Genomic DNA, 18782 nt, shown 5'->3' on the forward strand with positions numbered 1-18782 from the left:
TGTGGTCTGGAACGGTGATGGAACTATGCACTAATATAGTTTCTTCTTATATTTTCTGGTTACTACTTGATCTAGGTGGGTTTGTTAGATCTTCATTAAGGGGTTGCACTGTAATATTTGCTCCAAATTTGTCATCTTGGCTGGTCTTATAATCGCTGATTTAAAATATATTATATATATATATATATATATACATATGTATATGTATATATATATATATATATAGAGAGAGAGAGATATAGATATCTACATTTTTATAGATATCTATCTATAGCTATAGCTATCTATCTATCTATCTATCTATATCTATATCTATATATATAATATATATATTTAAGATGGAGTCTGTTCCAGAATTGTGACAAACATCAAATTTATGCTCATAAGACTTAAACATTAAATGTCAACTAGTAAAATATCACATTTTATTTAAGAGTCAACTAAAGTATAAAAATAAGAAGTCAATTTCTCAAGATCACCTTCTTAATCTTCTGGCTTGGCCAAGCGTTTTTGCCTTCAGATCTAGCACTATGTAAAGTTAAAATTCTATCCATATGCCTTTTATATCTTTTATAACAATCTCTCACATATGGTATCAAATACATTACCTTGACCTTTTGTTCAAAGACATTTATTCAATTTATGGAGTACTTAACACAGTATAAATGCTTAATGTTCAATATTTTATTCAATAGAAAATGAATCTTCAATGGTTATCATGTCCACACTATGCCATTTTTAGTTTGTTTAAATTTAAAGAATGTTTAGATGACATTTGGGCCCTGCAAACCCTATTCATTTTCTACCATTGTTTATCAGAAAAAAAAAAGTGCTAATTGGGGGGAAATAGAAAAGTTGAAAAAATTTTCACACCAACTATTAATATCCTTGTTCATCTTCACAGAAGTGATTTCCTTGCTATTCCATGAGCCAATATTTACTGTGAACCAAACAAGGCGTATTCTAAGAATGTGGTCATTACTGTAAATATCTTACAGCAATATATAAATTCCACTAATTGCCGTATGTCAAGTTTTTCGATCTCCCCACATAGTACCAATTTATCAGTTTATTTGGCTGTGTGCTTAACTCCATAGATAATATTTCTTACAGAAATACTATGCTTTCACTTTAATGCAGTGTTTCAAATAATGTCAACTGGTTTTCTCAACTTTTTCAAAAATATACTATTAACATCTGGAGGCTTTTCCCCTACTGACTGAACAAATACTACATTTAATTTTAGGAACATTGCACATTAGAGTAGATCAAATAATGTCCCAATCTATGTCAAGAAAATGCTGTTGTTACAAGAAGTTTTGCAATATCTCAGCAGAGTTCCATAATTATACATTTATTTAACCAATTAAACAGAAAAATGGCATTATTGTCAGAAATATGATGTATGACCCGAACATAATTTGGTTAATGAGGAACAAGCGGGACCTGCTAAGTAGGGCAGGTATTTTGTTAGCAAGGACTGCTAATTGCCCCTGACAGATGTCAAATTAAGGATTTGTTATGAAAAAAGTTGAAATGAAAAAGCATGGGGAAATTATGCTTTTTCTTTTTATTTTCAAAATGTTTGTCATCGTTTATCTCTGGTAAGGAAAGGAAAGTTTGCTACAGACAGGAGTTGCAAAGCTTGTGCAAATTCTCTCGTAATCTCAGTCAATGATAAATAACTCCTGCCATTCCAGGTTTTTGTCTTTTATGAACTTCTAGAGAAAAAAAAATCTTTACCTCCCAACTTCTAATTATCCAGACTCCCAAATGGATCTACGGCTTAAGTTGGTGCCAAGGCTTTGTTTAAGAAATCTCTTTTTAACTCTCTCACTTCTGTCTCCTTGTTCATGAATACAAAATAAAATAGAATTTTTGCATAAGGAGGAAATTCTTTCTCTTGAATGGTGGATTTCTGAGTAGGTATTAACTGTTGGAAAATAGAAAAATTATAATAAAAAGGCAAATATTAATTATATAGAATCATATGATACTGCTTTCTATCTGGGAAAGGACAAAATGTGAAAATATTGCTTAATGCTGTGCCATAAAATGCTATAAAATCATTAGTAAAGATAAGGGTAGTAAACAATCATTTTTTTCTCAATGTAATGTGAAGGGGAAAAATCTATATACTTATGCTATAATGCCCAACTTGATTCATTTTCTATTGAATAAAATATTGAACATTAAGCTTTTATACTGTTAAGTACTCCATAAATTGAATAAATGTCTTTGAACTAAAGGTCAAGGTAATGCATTTGATACCATATGTGAGAGATTGTTATAGAACATATAAAAGGCATATGGATAGAATTCTGTGACCCCACATGGTATATCTTAAGTGAATGTGAGAATTGTGAATTTATGATTTATTATCAGTAAATGTTTGATTTGTGTAGCTACTTGATACATTTGCGTGTCTGGGGTTACATAAAATTTTCTTGGCTGAATAAAGCTCAAGTGGAAAGAATTTAAGAAGCTCAACTCTAATAGATATGAAGTCTCATTGATGTAGGAGCTCTTTCTTTGGCTGTAAATCACTGTCCATCCATGCTTGTTCAACTGTGCAGCTCTCAGCCATGTTCTCCCCAGAGTTCATTTGGGGAACTTACCTAATCTGCTAGAATTGTTCTGTGTTTTCCCCTGACCTCACAGATACTAGTGATATGTCAGCACTGTCTGTTAGCATGATTCTTAGTTCTTACAATGTGACTATCCCATCTTAGCTTCATGGCATGTGATTCTTTGATGACATCTTTATTCCTATTTTTTGGAATTCCACTTTAGTTATGTCTTACAACTTGTTTACCACCACCTTGCCCTTTTCCATGTCCCCTGCAAATACTCTTTTAAAAAAAATTTTGGAGGCAATTGTGTTGGCAAAGACATTTTGTTTGATTCAAAGACTGATTTTTAAAATAGAGCCAATAAAAATAATTTTGATGCCCAATTGCCTGCTGAAATTATCCAATCTCACTATTGAGTTCCTGAAATTTATTCTACAGAAAATCCAAGTATCCGTATACTCAATGCTTTCTAAATTCCTTGTTAATTGGTTAAACATGTAAACACAGAGCCTTCAACATGCACACACAGTTATGTTGTCATGAAAACCTTATGATGTAGAATTTTGGTACTGATTTATCACTTACTATATGAGGCAAAAAAGAAATAGCATAAATGGCATGATATGTATTCTAAGCTAAAATCAATCTTAGTAAGGAAGAAATTATCCTTGATTATTAAACATCTATCATACACACAGGTATGACAATACACCTGAGATCCTACCTTAATTATGACCCACAACACTAACAATCATTTTTAAGGCAATATGGTGCAACTAAAACAAACCCAAAAAAAGAAAAACATAACATGATCATAAAAAGCTACTTTGATGAAGGGGGAAATTAAAACAAACTCTTAGAATAAGGCAAAAATCCAATTGGACACAAGTCCAACAAAAATTTCTGGATGGTATTAAATGATAAAAAATGTTAAAACATAAACTGCTTGATAAGAAGTGCAAAAATACTCAAGAAAATAACTTTTTTTTTAAAAAGAGAATTGGCCAAATGAAAAAAGAAGTACAAAAATTCACTAATGAAAAGACTTGTTTAAAAAGCAGTTTGTCAAAGCAGGGGAAAAAGAAATACAAAAGATCATAGAAAAGATAAGCCCTTAAATAATTACATTTGGGAAAGTGGAAGTTAATGATTTTACAGCATACCAAGAAACAATAAAACAAATGTCAAATGTTATGAATGGTTTACAGAAGAAATCAAAGCTACCTAAATTTTGAAAAAAAATTGCTATAAGTCATTATTAATTAAAGAAATGAAAATTAAAACAACTAAGATATTATCCCAGATCTATCATATTGGCTTATCTTGACAGAATAGAAAAATGAACAAATACTGGAACTAGTTTGGAAAAATTAGAACATATTGTTGGTGGACTTGGAAACCCATTTTGGAGAACAATTTGGAGCTGTATCAAAAAAAGTATAAAATTGTGCAGACCATTTTACCCAACAATAGCCCCACTCAGTCAGTATCTCAAAAAAAAAGAAAAATCAAAGAAGGGAAATAGAGCTACTTTTACAAAAATCTTTATTTTTTGTGTTGGCAAAGAATTAACATCAATGGTATACTCACTGATGGAGGAATGGCTGAACAGTGGGATATGATTGTGATGGAATGCTACTGTCTATAAGAAATTAAAAGCATGATGTTTTCAGAGAACTCTTGGAAGACAGGGAAGAGTCGTGAAAACAGTGCATACAGTAACATTGTATTGTAAGTAATATTGTAAGGATAATCAACTATAAAAATGGTTTAACTCATGATCAAGAAAATAATTCTAGATAATTTCAAAGGACTCATGAGAAAAAAATGCAATGTACCTCCAGATAAAAGAACTAATGAACTATGGATGCAGATTGAAATATTTTTTAAAACTTCTAGTAATTTTTTTTATTTTTTTCATTTACAATATGGCTAATATGGAACTATTTTTGCATAACCTCACTGGTATAATCAAAATCAAATTCCTTTTTTTTTCAAAGTGGAAAGATGAACAAGAAGGAGAGATTTCAAAATTAAAAAAAATTCTCATTTTTTCATGTAATTGGGAAATATTTAATAAAATATTTTAAAGTAAAAAAAATCTCTCTTTAGTGTTCTAAGTATTAAGATTCCATTTAAATATATTTGGAAGTTATGTATTTTTTTAGTCTGAGATTCTGGGTACAGTTTTATAGGGAACTTTCATTTACAAGTAAGCTTAATAACTGTCTTCCAATTTAAAAGTCATAGATAGTTGCATAAGAATCATAGATATGTGACAGCTCTCCTAGGGTTGTGAAACTGATAATTCATATATGGTACTTGAACCCAGCATTTATAATCTCCATGTACTCTACTCACTACAGCATATTGTTTCTCACTGAAAATGACTATAAATTAGACATAAAATTGTCACAACATAATTAATTACTTTGTGAAGATTTGACTTATCTGCTCCTGAAAGGATTAATGGGATTGCTAGATCATCATTGCCCTCCATATTATTGAGAAAAATTATGCCTTAGGTAGGTTACACTTTATGAAATATCAATTAATTTCTGATTCTAACATTCTGTTGAGAAGTACGGTGTCATACTCAAGTGTGAAAGATATGTCAAAAGCCATTTCTCCAGCCATCTCAATTTGTGGATGAGGAAATAAGGACTAAAAAATGTAGATTTCTCATGGTCAACTGCTTGAAAGTGAAGAATAAGGATTGGAGGTTTTTTTGGCTCTAAACACAATATGTCATAGTGATTCTAGCTACATTCACTTTTATGGGATGTGAGCCTATTTTCATGAATAAAATGAATTGTCCTGCTGAAATGCAAACTTAGAAGTATTGACATCATAGATAACTTACTTGGAAGGCATTGCTATCACAATATTAACAGACAGCATTTATTAACAAGGGACAGTGACATGGCCTAATGGATAGAGTGCTGGTTATCTTCCTGAGTTCAAATCCTTCTTCAGACACTTATTAGCCCAGGGATTGGGAAAACCACTTAATCCTGATTGCCCCAGTTTCCTGATCTATAAAATGAGCTGGAGAAAGAAATGGTACAAACCACTCCAAAATATCTGCTAAGAAAGTCCAAAATTAGGTTATAAAAATTCACTGAAAATGACTGATCACCTATTTAACTATAGTCACTTTTCAAGAACATTTTATTTTTTAAATGATAGCTTTTGATTTTCAAAATATATACATGGATAATTTTCAGCACTCACCCTTACAATACCTTGTATTCTAATATTTTTCTTCATTTTCCCAAACTCCCTCCCTTAGATAACAAGTGATCCAATTGTTTTTGTACAGTTACATACGCATTTATTTCCACATTATCATGCTGCAAAATAAATAACAGATCAAAAAGGAAAAAAAAAAATAAGATAGAAAATGAAATGCAAGAAAACAACAGCAAAAAGAGTGAAAATGCTATGTTATGATCTGCATTCAGTTCCCATAGTTCTTTCTCTGGGTGCAGATGACTCTCTCTATCGCAAGATCATTGGAACTGGCCTGAATCATCTTATTGTTGACAAGAGCCATGTCCAAGGATATGTTAAATAAAAAGTAGATTGCCTTTTGAAATGAGGAGAGAGGAAATTGAAATGCTTGATTTGGCCATGGGCCTTCAATCACTAGTAAGTCAGTCAGATCCACTCAGTGTGAAAACCATTACATGGAAGTGTAACAAGCATTCTGAACAGTGTAGCCAAGTCCCTCCATCAACCTGCTCTCACCCATCATTGTAGATGTATTTCATCCTCCTACTCCCCAACACTTAATTTTACTTGTTCTCCCATTTCAGCCTGCATGCTCCTAACTCTAGGAAATTTTGTACTCCTGGCCCAGAAACCAAGGTCCCCTTTTTAGTTTGTTTGTTTTTTGGGGGAGACAATTAGTGTCTAAACAGCAGTCTTCCTAACTTCAGGACCAGTGCTCTGTCCACTGCACCATACAGTAGACTCCACAAGGTCACTTTGAACATATTCTCCTTGTTTAAGATAGAACTCTGCTGCCACCTCCTCCATGAAGTCTTCTCTAATCCCATTTTATTCTAATCCCCTAAAAGCCCTAAAGTGATCTTTATTCCTCATGTTTTCTTGAAGTTCTTTGTTTGGAATTCTACCTTTTTCTTAATTATTTTTTATCTTTCTTTTTTCTTCTTAGCCCATACCACACCTCTCTATTATATTGTAATATAATCTTTGTGACATCTCTAATGGTTAGCATGATGGATTGCTCATAAGAGATAATTAACATTTTTACTTTGTTGGAAGGAACCACCTTGACATAATAGGAAGAGCACTGCTTCTAAAGGAGGAATCTGGATCCTAAAAGAGTGTTTGTTGTGTATTTCCTATATAGCCTTGAGTAAATGATTTAGTATCTTAAGGCCCTACTTTTTATTCACTTGAAAAATGGAGATTACACTAAGTGGTCTATGAGGTTCCTTTTAGTTTTAAATCTGATCTTATGACCTGTGGTTCATAGGTTACTCACAAGGGACAAATTCCCTCTACCATTGTAGATCTGTGCCTCTTCTATTAATAGTCTCAGAGAGAGAATTAGGCTACTGTGCCATGAGATGTCTTTCCCAGGATAAAATAGTAAGTATATATCGGAAGTAGAATTCAAACTCATGATTTCTATACTCCATAGTTAGCTCTCTCTTTCATGCTACATGTTGTCTTTCATGTATTTTTTTTTAATTTGCCCATAATATTTTTTGTGCATAAAATCTATTGAACCTCAAAAAAAACCCTCTGAGGTAAATGCTACCATTGTTACTATTCCTATTTCACAAATGAGGATATTGACTCTCAGATATAAACTAAGTTGCCTATGGTTATTTAGATAATATGAATTTGAGTTTCATTTGAAATTGTCTTAATTATTAGGTAGTATGATGGCAGAAACTAGGCATGGACCCACATTTAACACCACATACTAAGATAAGATCAAAATGGGTCCAAGATTTAGGCATAAAGAACGAAATCATAAATAAATTAGAGGAACATAGGATAGTTTACCTCTCAGACTTGTGGAGGAGGAAGGAATTTGTGTCCAAAGGAGAACTAGAGATCATTATTGATCACAAAATAGAAAATTTTGATTACACCAAATTAAAAAGTTTCTGCACAAACAAAACTAATGCAAACAAGATTAGAAGGGAAGTAACAAATTGGGAAAACATTTTTACAGTTAAAGGTTCTGATAAAGGCCTCATCTCCAAAATATGCAGAGAATTGACTTTAATTTATAAGAAATCAATTGATAAATGGTCAAAGGATATGAACAGACAATTTTCAGATGATGAAATTAAAACTATTTCCACTCATATGAAAGTGTTCCAAATCACTATTGATCAGAGAAATGCAAATTAAGACAAATACATATGTATGCATATATATGTGTATATATGTGTATGTATATCTATATATGTATACATACACAGAGAGGTATATCTATAAATAGACATAACTTGTTTCCATGTTGTCCTTACCCCACCCTTTTCTATTATAAGCTCCTTGAGGGCATGATCTGTTTTTGCCTCTTTTTTGAATCCCTAGTACTTAGAACACTGGCTTGCACATAATAAGTGCTTAATAAATGTTTGCTGATTGATTGATATTAATACCTAACATGCTTATAGATAAAAAATTACACATTGAAAATATGTATGGTTTGAAAGTAACATGATTAGTCAGCATTATTCATTCCATCCAAAAATTTCAATTTTACACATTTAGTTGAGTAAGTAGTTTGTCCTATTAAAATTATTCATTCAAACATAACCACAATTTCTTTCTAAAGTGCAAATTTAGAATAAATTCAGTAAATACTTAGAAGTTCATTTCAAACAGCCTAAGGGTTTTCAATACATAGAATAGGAAGAATGAGACATTTTGAAGTATTCAGTTCCTTAATATCTTTCCCCTTTTGGATAAATTCATTATTTTTCCAAGTGAGTTGTTATTTAGCACCTACATTTTAATTCAGATGTATCTTTAAAGTAGCTGTACTTAACTATAGCAAGAAAATCCAAATTATCTTCATCATCATCATCCTCTTCATCATCCTCATAATATCCAGTTGTCAGTTTTGTTAGTGTAAATGGATTGAGAATATCACAGACATATTACTTTTTAAATATAACACAATATTATTACATATCGGCATGTGCTGGTGCAATAGTGTAGTGAAACTACAAATCATTCATAATTAAATTATATGTTATGACAAATGTGATATGCCAAGGAATTTTGCTAGTAGTTCTTCCAGAATATGACCATGGCTATATATCTGTAATCTTGTTTTAAATAATTTCTAACAACTTTTTTTTTCTTTTAAGGAAAATAAATGAAATATTGTTCAAAGTTTTTTTTATTATAACAATATTTTTTCAAAAAATATATTACCTATATTTTGAAACCATTTTTATGATTATAAAATTTTACTGCCCATCTGAAACAATCTTCTCCATATTTGTGCTTCATTCTGTGCTACATGAGCTGAATCAAGTTCTCTTCCTTCTGTACTTTAGAGTTTCCTTTCTTAAAAATGAGTGGTTTGGATTAGGTGCCTTGTGAAAGCACTTCAAGATCTATAATTATGTAGAAATTAAGCTGTCAATTTCCTATATTCTAAACTCTTTTTGCCTACCAAGATTCAGTTCTCAATTCTTCTTAATAAGGATGTTCCACTATAGTCATTCAAAGCATTCATGGCTCCTTATCTTAAGCATTATAATCTTGAACTTTCTGACTTTGTGAATGCTGCTTTTCATTTCTTCAAATTTTGCCTGAGTCAATTTTCATCAAAGGTCCCTCCCCCAATTATTACATTCCCTTTCAAAGTAATCAGGGTTTTTACTACATGTATTTGAAATTTAATTGCTATACTTTTCAGGATGAGGTATCCTAACTCATATGGGGATCCCTTCCCTTAAGTTGTTCTAACAGCAAGGGATTATCTGGGTCCTTATCCACTCAAAGATTTAGCTTGGAATCTCCATCAATAATTTTTTTAAATTAGTTAATACAAGTGATAAATTCAAAATAAAGAAATTAGATGAAATAACATGATCACAAAAGTTGAATTAAGGAAGGAAGGGAGAGAAAGAGAGGGGGAAGGAGGGAGGGAGAGAGGGAAGGAGAAACGGAGGGAGAGAAGAAGGAGGAAGGAAGGAGCAAGGAAGGAAGGGAGGAAAAAGGGAAGAAAGGAAGAAAGAGAAGGAAGGAAGAAAAGAAGGAAACTCAGTACACATTCTTCCCTTTAAAATAATATGATTATGTCTATAGAACACGCATAGAAGGACATGTATGAAAAGAATGTGTATAGCTAGGGCACATAAGTAGAGGGATAACTGATGTAATTTAAATTTCTTATTCTATAGGACCACTGGTATATTTCTACTGATCTCACTGCATTGACATTGGAAGAGGTTTCCTGCTGATCTTGCTTTGTTCTTATTGGAAATGTTATGCTGGCCATGACATTGAAGGACATTACCTCTTTCTCTTTTCAGCTAGAGTCAACTGACAAGTTAACTCTTTTTCCAGATAACATAAAGCAGGCTCTTTCACTTTTCTGTTTCTGTAGTAATAATTTCCTTCCTTCCTTCCTTCCTTCCTTCCTTCCTTCCTTCCTTCCTTCCTTCCTTCCTTCCTTCCTTCCTTCCTTCCTTCCTTCCTTCCTTCCTTCCTTCCTTCCTCCTTCCTTCCTGTCTTCCCTTTTTGATGAGAGTTGACTCCTCAGTCTTCAAACTAGAAACTCAATTGTTTTTGTTTGTATATTGATTTTTTCCCTTCATAAGAAGAGTGTCTCCCTCAAGGGAACTTATGTTGTTCCTGTTTATTTTGTTGTTGTTTTTTGTTTTGGTGGAGATACAGAATAGTCAGCTACTAAATAAAATTTATAATTATTTAGTTTATCTTTGAACTTCCTTCTTTCTAGTAATCAAGAGCAGTTTTTGTTCCAAGGTTCTCTCTGATTTATACTTGGAAATATGCCTTTTAATTCTCTAAGGACAAATTTGACTACTCCAAAATCATTTTAGGAAGGCTTGTCAAACATACCATCCAAAACTCTTTCTAAATGGAGAACACGTGACTTTGTCAAACCCTGAATATTCTTTGGGTCTCTCTTAAAGAGTAAAAGGAATGGGGGAAGAGAAGAATAAACAAGTCATATAGAGTCCCAACAAGAAATAAAACCCCATTTTTAATCTTGCTTAAATTATTATTATGTTCCTTTGAGACTAGCTAGACCCTGCTAGTCTGAAGCAAAAGGTTTGTCAATTTTTATCAATCTATGTCCTTTAGCTGCTTTTGTGTTTTCCCCTGAGTTTGTTATTCTAAGATTGCCTTTCTCCTTAATAGAGAAACAGGGTTCCCAGTGCTTTAATTCCACCCTTACCTCATGTTCCTGAGAAATAAATGTATTTTTGGATGTTCTCTGAGGGGTTCTGCCCAGCAGGGGAGAGGTGGTATAACAACAACCCAGAATACAATATGAATTAAATGGAGAACAAATAGTTTTATTTTCACAAAGAAAAGAGAATTCTAAACAATTCGAAAATAATTACATTAAGGAAGTGACTGTGTCAGTAAGTAATTTAACCTTGAAAGAGAGAAGAAAATTATGATTGCATGAGAAGTTGTGTCATGTCAGAGAATTAAGAAATGCATAAGAAAGGCCTACAGGAGTCAAACTGGTTAAGAGTGGTTGTGAATTGGATTTAAATGTATTTAAGAGCCTTACAAATGTTGAAGTGATATAAAACTGTGAAATCTGGTATTGCCTGGAGAGGAAGAATACTGTATCACAATAATATGACGAGAGAGGCTACATACTATGGCAGTGTATTTGGGACCTAGTATGGGCTCAACGGAACTGATCTCAATTTGTATATACAGGCATTTTAGAACCAGAATAGTGGAGATGCTTTCTGGTGAATAAATGAGAAGAAAGACTGTATTAGGAATAGATCTTTGCCTTTAGACCATCCAACTGTAGCATATACCCGTATGGGATAAGTTATAATTTTTTAAAAAGCAGATTATTTCAAAATAGATAGACTAGATGGTTCTCTTGCCACCTTGTCATTCTCTTTTATAACTTTCCTTCCCTATCTCAAAATTATTTTACATCTTTTTGGTTATAACAGAGTAGAGAGAGAATGTGACATACTCATGTATAAGTTTCTATTAAGTACGGCAGTTTGTGGGTGGGCAGAAACATGTGGGACATCATGAAGGACTTCAGAAGAAATGATGTTTGAGTTGACTCTTGAATGGATCCTAGGGCTTTTAAGAGAGGTGATTCATACTACAAAGACACATAGGGATGGAAGTATCAAATGTGAAAAAATAGTAAAAAGGTAGTTGACTAGGTCATAGTACATAAAATAAATATTAATGTGTAAGAAGAATGGAGAGGAAAGTTGAAAACATGTTTGAAAGGTTTTAAATGTAAAACAGAGGAGGTTATACTTGACGCTAGAGGTAATAGAAAGCCACTGAATGTTATTGAGTTAGGGGAGAGACATAGCTAAGTCTCTATTTTAAGAAAAATCCTTTTGGCAGATTATAGAGGATGAAATGCATTGTGGGGAGGTGAGAATTATAAAGAGTAAAGAGTAGGCAGTCCAGTCAGTTCTTGAGGAGCAGTTGATAGTATCTAAACAGTAGTTGTATTAATGGAGAGTACTGGCTAGATGTAGAAGATTTGGAGATAGCAATGATAATATCTGGTGACTTTTTAGATATTGGAATGATTAAGAAAGAAGAATATAGAATAATACTGAATCTGAAGATTTCTGAGACATATGGAAAATGGTGTGCCTTCAATGGAAAAAAAAAATAAAAGAAAGTCCAGAAGAAGGGTGGGTATAGGTGATGGAAAATGGGTTCCATTTTACACATGTAGTGTTTCAGATGTGTATGGTTTGTGCAGTATGAAATTCTCAACAAGCCAAAAACAAGGATTTGCTCAAAAACAGTGTAATTTGTAAGGTAAAAATAGATAATATTGTAAAATATTATATTTAAAAATTACTTCTTTAAGATGTTTGAATCTAGGGTACGGATTACAAAATAAATTCTTAACAGTCCCAGAAAAATTTAGGATGAGGAGGACTGGCAAATGTTCAGTGACTAACTAGTCACTCAAAAAAAAAAAAAAAAGAAAGAAAGAAAGAAAAGAAAAGAAAAAATGTATACACATCATATTTTAATATTAATCTGCATTATTAAATATTTGTTCCATCTTTCTTGAATCTAGGCAATCAACAAAACAACAAATCAAGCCCTGAATTGCCTATTTCTGAAGAATAATTGCTTGCACTAAAAATTTAAAAAGCAACTTTTGAGATCCAGTTGCAGCTGACTCCAGAACAATCATGTTTTCAGTCTAGAAAGAGTGATTGTTAAGGTAAGACATTAAATTCAATGAAATTTGTTAAATTTGATAGCCAGTTTTGTGCCTTAGCAATATAAAGTCATGGAATGATATTAATTTCTCATTGAAAAAGAGAGGTCGTCTAATCAGAATCCCTGCTTGTGCAGGCCATAAACTCCACTAGAATTGGAAATTAGGTCTCATTAGCATTAATCCCTAATGCCATGTTCATTCTTTCCACTGTATCATGATGCTCTCCACTCATCTATAGCAAGACATAGGTATGGCAAGAGCTCACTGTCATTGATCATTTCCCTTGAAACAATGGTTAATTTGGCCAAGGTTGTTCATTCTATTCCATTCTGTAGCCACCCAGGTTAAGGAGCATTCCCTGGATGATAGTAATTTAGGAAAACAACATAAAATACATCGAGGTCCTACAAACTACAACAAAATTCTAAAGGACTTGTTCCTACTCTATTTTGGGCTGTATTTTTCTATTTGTAGTTCCACTGTCTCCTCTAACCTCTTTTCTGGTGGCGACAGGCTTTGGGGAATCTGGTTCCCCAGACCCAACCACTCAGGGCTTTGTGCTGAACCAGTTTCTACCTGTGACACCTCATGCTGTTTGCCCTCGAACTTCTCTAGCAGATGTCAACTTGTGACTAAGATACTTAGATTGAAGCCCAGGTGGCTGAAAATTATTCTCAAATGGAAACACTGGGAAGTGACAGGTCTAATTAACCACCAATCTCCTTCCCTTTTCTGAAAAGGTCAACATCAATCACATCTAGAACTGACCAAAATTTCTTTAGAATTTTTTAAAATTAAAAAAAAAAATAGTTGAATCTCTTCAGAGATTAGACTTTAGCAAGTCTAAATGTTCTTAATATATAGCCTACAAATCAAAAGTCTCATTTGATTAACTTTTCCTATCTGGCTAATCAGATGATTTCTGAAATAATTTCCCCAGTATCATTATTCTTTTAATCATGCAGGGACATGACTTCAGCACCCATGGGAAGAGTTATATAATATAATGGTATTAGGATGCAAGTGTAGAGAACAAGGCAACTCCTCTTCAGGTACTATGAGATCTCAACATCTTTCTCTCCTCATGCAATCTTCACAAAGGTCACAAATTGTCAGGGCAATGTGATGGACTCTCTTGAGTGCACAATCAGCACTATTTCTTCTGGCAAGGGCCAAGTACCCTTGAATCTTCTTCTAGTCTTCAGTGACTTTCATGGCCATGTCCTCCCTGCTTCAGACTTTCTCCAACTGACATTCAGCTGCAGGATGAAGAGTGTTTCTATCTGAGAAATTGACTTTATTTCTGGATGGCATAGTGAATGAGCAAAGAAGAGCTAAATCCTGGCTTCCAAAAAATAAACAGCTGAGTCTTTCCTTTATATGTCTCTCAACTTTCCTGACACGAGGAACTCTTAAAATCACAATGTGCTGTGAGAATATTGTCAAAATTTTGTTTCTCCAATGGCATTGATTCCTTCTGACTTGATCAGATAAGAGAGGGCAAGACATCTATATTTTATAAAGATATATCAGAGTTGTATAACAGAGTAATTCTTTACCAACTGTGCTTTATCCTATGAATACATCAAGCAAGTTTGCAGTAGTGGGGCAAAATTAGAGAGCATAGCTTTATACATTTATAAATTCAGTACATTTTATCCTTCAAGAATTTCTATTTAAAATTTGATGATCTTTTCTGAGGAGCTATATGTTTGAAAATGTTAATTTTGGAGGAAAATCTAGGTTTAAGTGTTGCCTTCGATATACTTTAGCAATGTGATGGGGAGGATTGTTTGACCTTTCAATGTACACAAGATCATATATAACATATACGCTTATAGATGAATTGCAGATTAATTGATACATATATATATATAGACACACACATACATATATATGTATATATATAAAATCTCTCCTAAAATATGTACTTATATCATTACGATGATCAGTTTTAATTTCTTTCTTTTAAGTGACCTATTATTTTTAAGAATCTAGAGAATGTTAGAATACAGGAGAGAAAGTAGCAAAATCATTTTGTGATGTTTATGAATGTGTTTATTTCAGTTTAAGAACCAAAGGGGTAAATTTTTGCAAACTACTTTACTAATATCAAGTACAATAGAAAAAAAATTAAGGTAAGCTATTTTCCATTTTTAGGAAAAACATGTTTAAGAAGTATAGAAATATGTCTTACTTCTGAAAAGTCAGGTATTTCCTTATAAGCCAAAGTATATCACTGGGAATTTTTTTAAATCCTAAAAAGAACTGAAAAATTTAACATAAAAATGCTATTTCAACTTTAAAAATAAAAATAGATATGAAGCAGAGATTAATACTGGGTAAAAAAAGAAATAAAATAAAATAGAAATAGAAATATGAAGATAATAAAATGACCGTTTACTGAGAGCAATATGAATGTACAAACTAGCTCATTTGAGGAAAGAAGAAAAATAAAAAATAGCATTTGAATGTGGTTAGATGATATAATTTGGGATTCTTTATATTAAATAGTAAATTAAAAATATAATTTTAAGAGACACCAACAAAAAAAAATAAATAAAACTATGTCCAGAGCTCATTTACTCATGCGTTTGGTTCACCAGCCCTTCTCCATTATGTTTTGCTGACCTTTCCTTTTTTTTTTTCTTTTGGACCCTTCCTGTGAAGATGTATTTTGAGTTTTCTTGGAAACTTAAAACTTATTTAATAAAGTTAATTTAATAAAAGTCATGTTTTGATGATATTTTGCTTAGCTTGGAGGTAACTCCATGTTCTCAGTTTTTGTAGTTTCAACCAAAAGTTTAAAAATAAATAAATGACAACCACCAAATTAGCCAGTATAATGTTACCAAAAGAGTGTCTTATCGAATAGCCTATGCAAACTTAGAGGGACTCATTACCAAAGATTGGCCTACAAGGTGAAACCTTTACAAGACCATTATCACCCAAGAAATGATCCACAAAGCTGTGCAAGTAGTACTACTTTCATCGGTGAGGGACATCATTAGTCCAATTCAATTTAAAATCTTTGAAGTTTATTCTGCTGATTAAACTTGAAAGCGGAAGCAGTATTTTTGAGTTTGGCTTTCTCTTTCTAGTGGCATAGAACAGTACATGAAGTAGTAAGCAATTAATAAATAAATAGTCATTGACTGATTACTTGCTTGTTCAAAATTGTAACACTTTCTATGCTTAATATTAAATAATTAATATATTATGTGATTATATAATTAGGTAATATAATAATAAAGAATATAGTCTTATGTTGGCATAATATTCAGCAAGGCATAAAGTGCCTTAATTGGATTCAAGAAGACCTCCATTCAAATTCTGCTTCATACACTTACTCACTGTGTGGCTCTGACAATTTGCTTTACCTCTGTTTGCCTTAGTTGCCTCATATGAAAAAAATGGGGAAAAAATACACTTTATCTCTCATTCTCAGATTCCTTATCTAGATAAAGGGGATAATAATAGTACCTAACTACTCTGAGGATCAAATGTTATTCCTTAAGGAAAGTATTTTAATAATCACAAAATATCATGCAATGCTACTTTTGTTTATCATTATTGTTGTTGTTGTTGTTAATGTAACACAGTGACTGTGTCCAAAGTACAAAACTGGAAATTGTGGGTGAAAGAAGGAAGCAGATTTAGGTTGAATATAAGAGAATAATATCTCATCAATTAAATTTATTTAAATATAAAAAATTTTTTTTGGAAAATAGTGAGTTCTCCAACAAGAGATTAACTTTTAAACAAAGGCTGAATGACTTCTTGTTAATAATGTTATAGGATGAGGGTTTTTTTCCTGGACAAGCATTTTGTCTGAGTGATCTTTACTCAGTTTTAAAATTTGGTGATTCTAGAGCCAAAGGGACTTTAGAAATTCTGTAGTTTAAGGCATGGCAAAAAGCTATCCTAATCTATTCCCTAGAAGTCCTTTGATTCATACTATATTTAAAGCAGGACATCATTTTCAGAAAGTTTTTGCTTATGTGTAAATGTTACCTAAGAAGAAACTATATGCCACATAAAGAGAACTGGAATTAAAATTAGAAAATCTGTATTTTATGATTCCTCTGCTAGCCATGCAACTTTTGAGAAATTCAAATTCTGTAAGTCTCATTTTCTTCATCCAAAATATTATTATCTTCTCTGTGCAATCTTGGTAGTTGTTGTGTGATAAAATGTGATGAAAGAACTTTGAAGAATCATAATATTCAGTACTGATTTCTGTGTCCTGCCAATATAATAAAAATGATCCTATGAAAAGTTTTTGAATGGATTTGTGCCATAATTTCACTACAAATGATATACTGTACATAGAGTTAGATTTAAAAAAAAAAAACATGTATTTTATTTTGTGAATCAAAAAGACTAAGGATATTAGAAGAAAATGTTCTAGTTAAAGACAAGGAAGATTCGTAAAGAACTGACCTCAATAAACCATTGTTTTATGAATCCCAAAATATAAATTATATAGGAAAGAAGTAGCTTATTTGGTAAGAACTCTGAACATTTCAAATTAGTTTGACAGAAATTAGATTTAATTTTATACAATATTTATACAATTTATACAGTGTTATAGAATATTTCACTTAAATTTCCAAATGGACACATGACCTGAAATATCAAATTAATTGCTATTAAAAACTAGAATAGAAATGAATAATATATCTTTCAGAGCAATAGGTTAGAAATTGTGTTCTGAACACAATTGAAAATTAAGACAATTTGAAACATATGTTGTATGAATTTGAATGTTTTCATGAATACAATGAATACATATAGGATATGAGGGGAAAGCATCTACTGGAAAATAAATCCTTGAATCAAATGTCTCTCAAATTTGATTAGTATGTAAAGCAAACAGATTACTTAGCAACATATAACACTAAAACATGGAATTCAGATAACTATTACATGAAGAAATGTTTTAAATCACCAATAAAGAATATACTGTAAATCAAAACAACCATAATGTTATCATTGACACCAAACAACTTTAAACACGTGAACAAAGATGACATTAGTCAAAGCTTTAAGAGTCATGAGAAGATAGGAACTTTAGTGTATTGTGGGAAAAAATAAAACTTCTCTGTGTAGTAATTTGGAATTATGAAAACAAATGATCTAAATAGTCCATTATCTTTGATCAAGAGGCAAGAAAATAAGGAACACAATGTTTATACTGTTATTCTATTATTTATCCTTTTTTACTCATTCCTTTTTGTTGACATTCCAAAAGCACAACCTTGACAAAACAGTTGAAACTGAATTTTATTTAATTTTTAAATTTTTTTTCTAAAGCTTTTCATTTTCAAAACATATGCATGGACAATTTGACAACACTGACCCTTGCATAGCCTTGTGTTTCAGATTTTCTCTTTTCCCTCACCCCCTCCCCTAGATGGCAAGAAATCCAAAATATGTTAAGCATGTTAAAATATATGTTAAATACAATTTGTATAAACATATTTATATAATTCTCTTGCTGCAAAGATAAATCAAATCCAAAAGAAAAAAAAAAAAAAAAGAAAGTAAATGCGTACAAAAATAAAATGCAAGTCAACAACAATAAAAAGAGTCAGAATGTTATGTTGTATTTCACACTCAATTTCCACAGTCCCCTCTTTGGGTGTAGATGACTCTCTTCATCACAAGATCACTGAAATTTCTCTGAATCATTTCGTTGTTGGAAAGAGTCATGTTTGTCAGAATTGATCGTTGTATGATATTGATATTGCCATGTACAA

General features: G+C 32.0%; 1 long non-coding RNA gene across 1 annotated transcript in view; it reads left to right on the top strand.

The window, feature by feature from the left end:
- Positions 1-17403, top strand: part of LOC141545566 (uncharacterized) — a 393034-nt gene extending 375631 nt beyond the window's left edge. The window contains exons 3-4 of the long non-coding RNA XR_012483068.1: positions 12871-13020; positions 13986-17403. This is a non-coding gene — a long non-coding RNA (uncharacterized LOC141545566). The remainder of the gene's footprint in view (positions 1-12870; positions 13021-13985) is intronic.
- The last annotated feature ends 1379 nt before the right edge of the window (positions 17404-18782 follow it).

The sequence above is a fragment of the Sminthopsis crassicaudata genome, chromosome 6, assembly GCF_048593235.1.
Source record: "Sminthopsis crassicaudata isolate SCR6 chromosome 6, ASM4859323v1, whole genome shotgun sequence".
NCBI classification, from domain to species: Eukaryota; Metazoa; Chordata; class Mammalia; order Dasyuromorphia; family Dasyuridae; genus Sminthopsis; species Sminthopsis crassicaudata.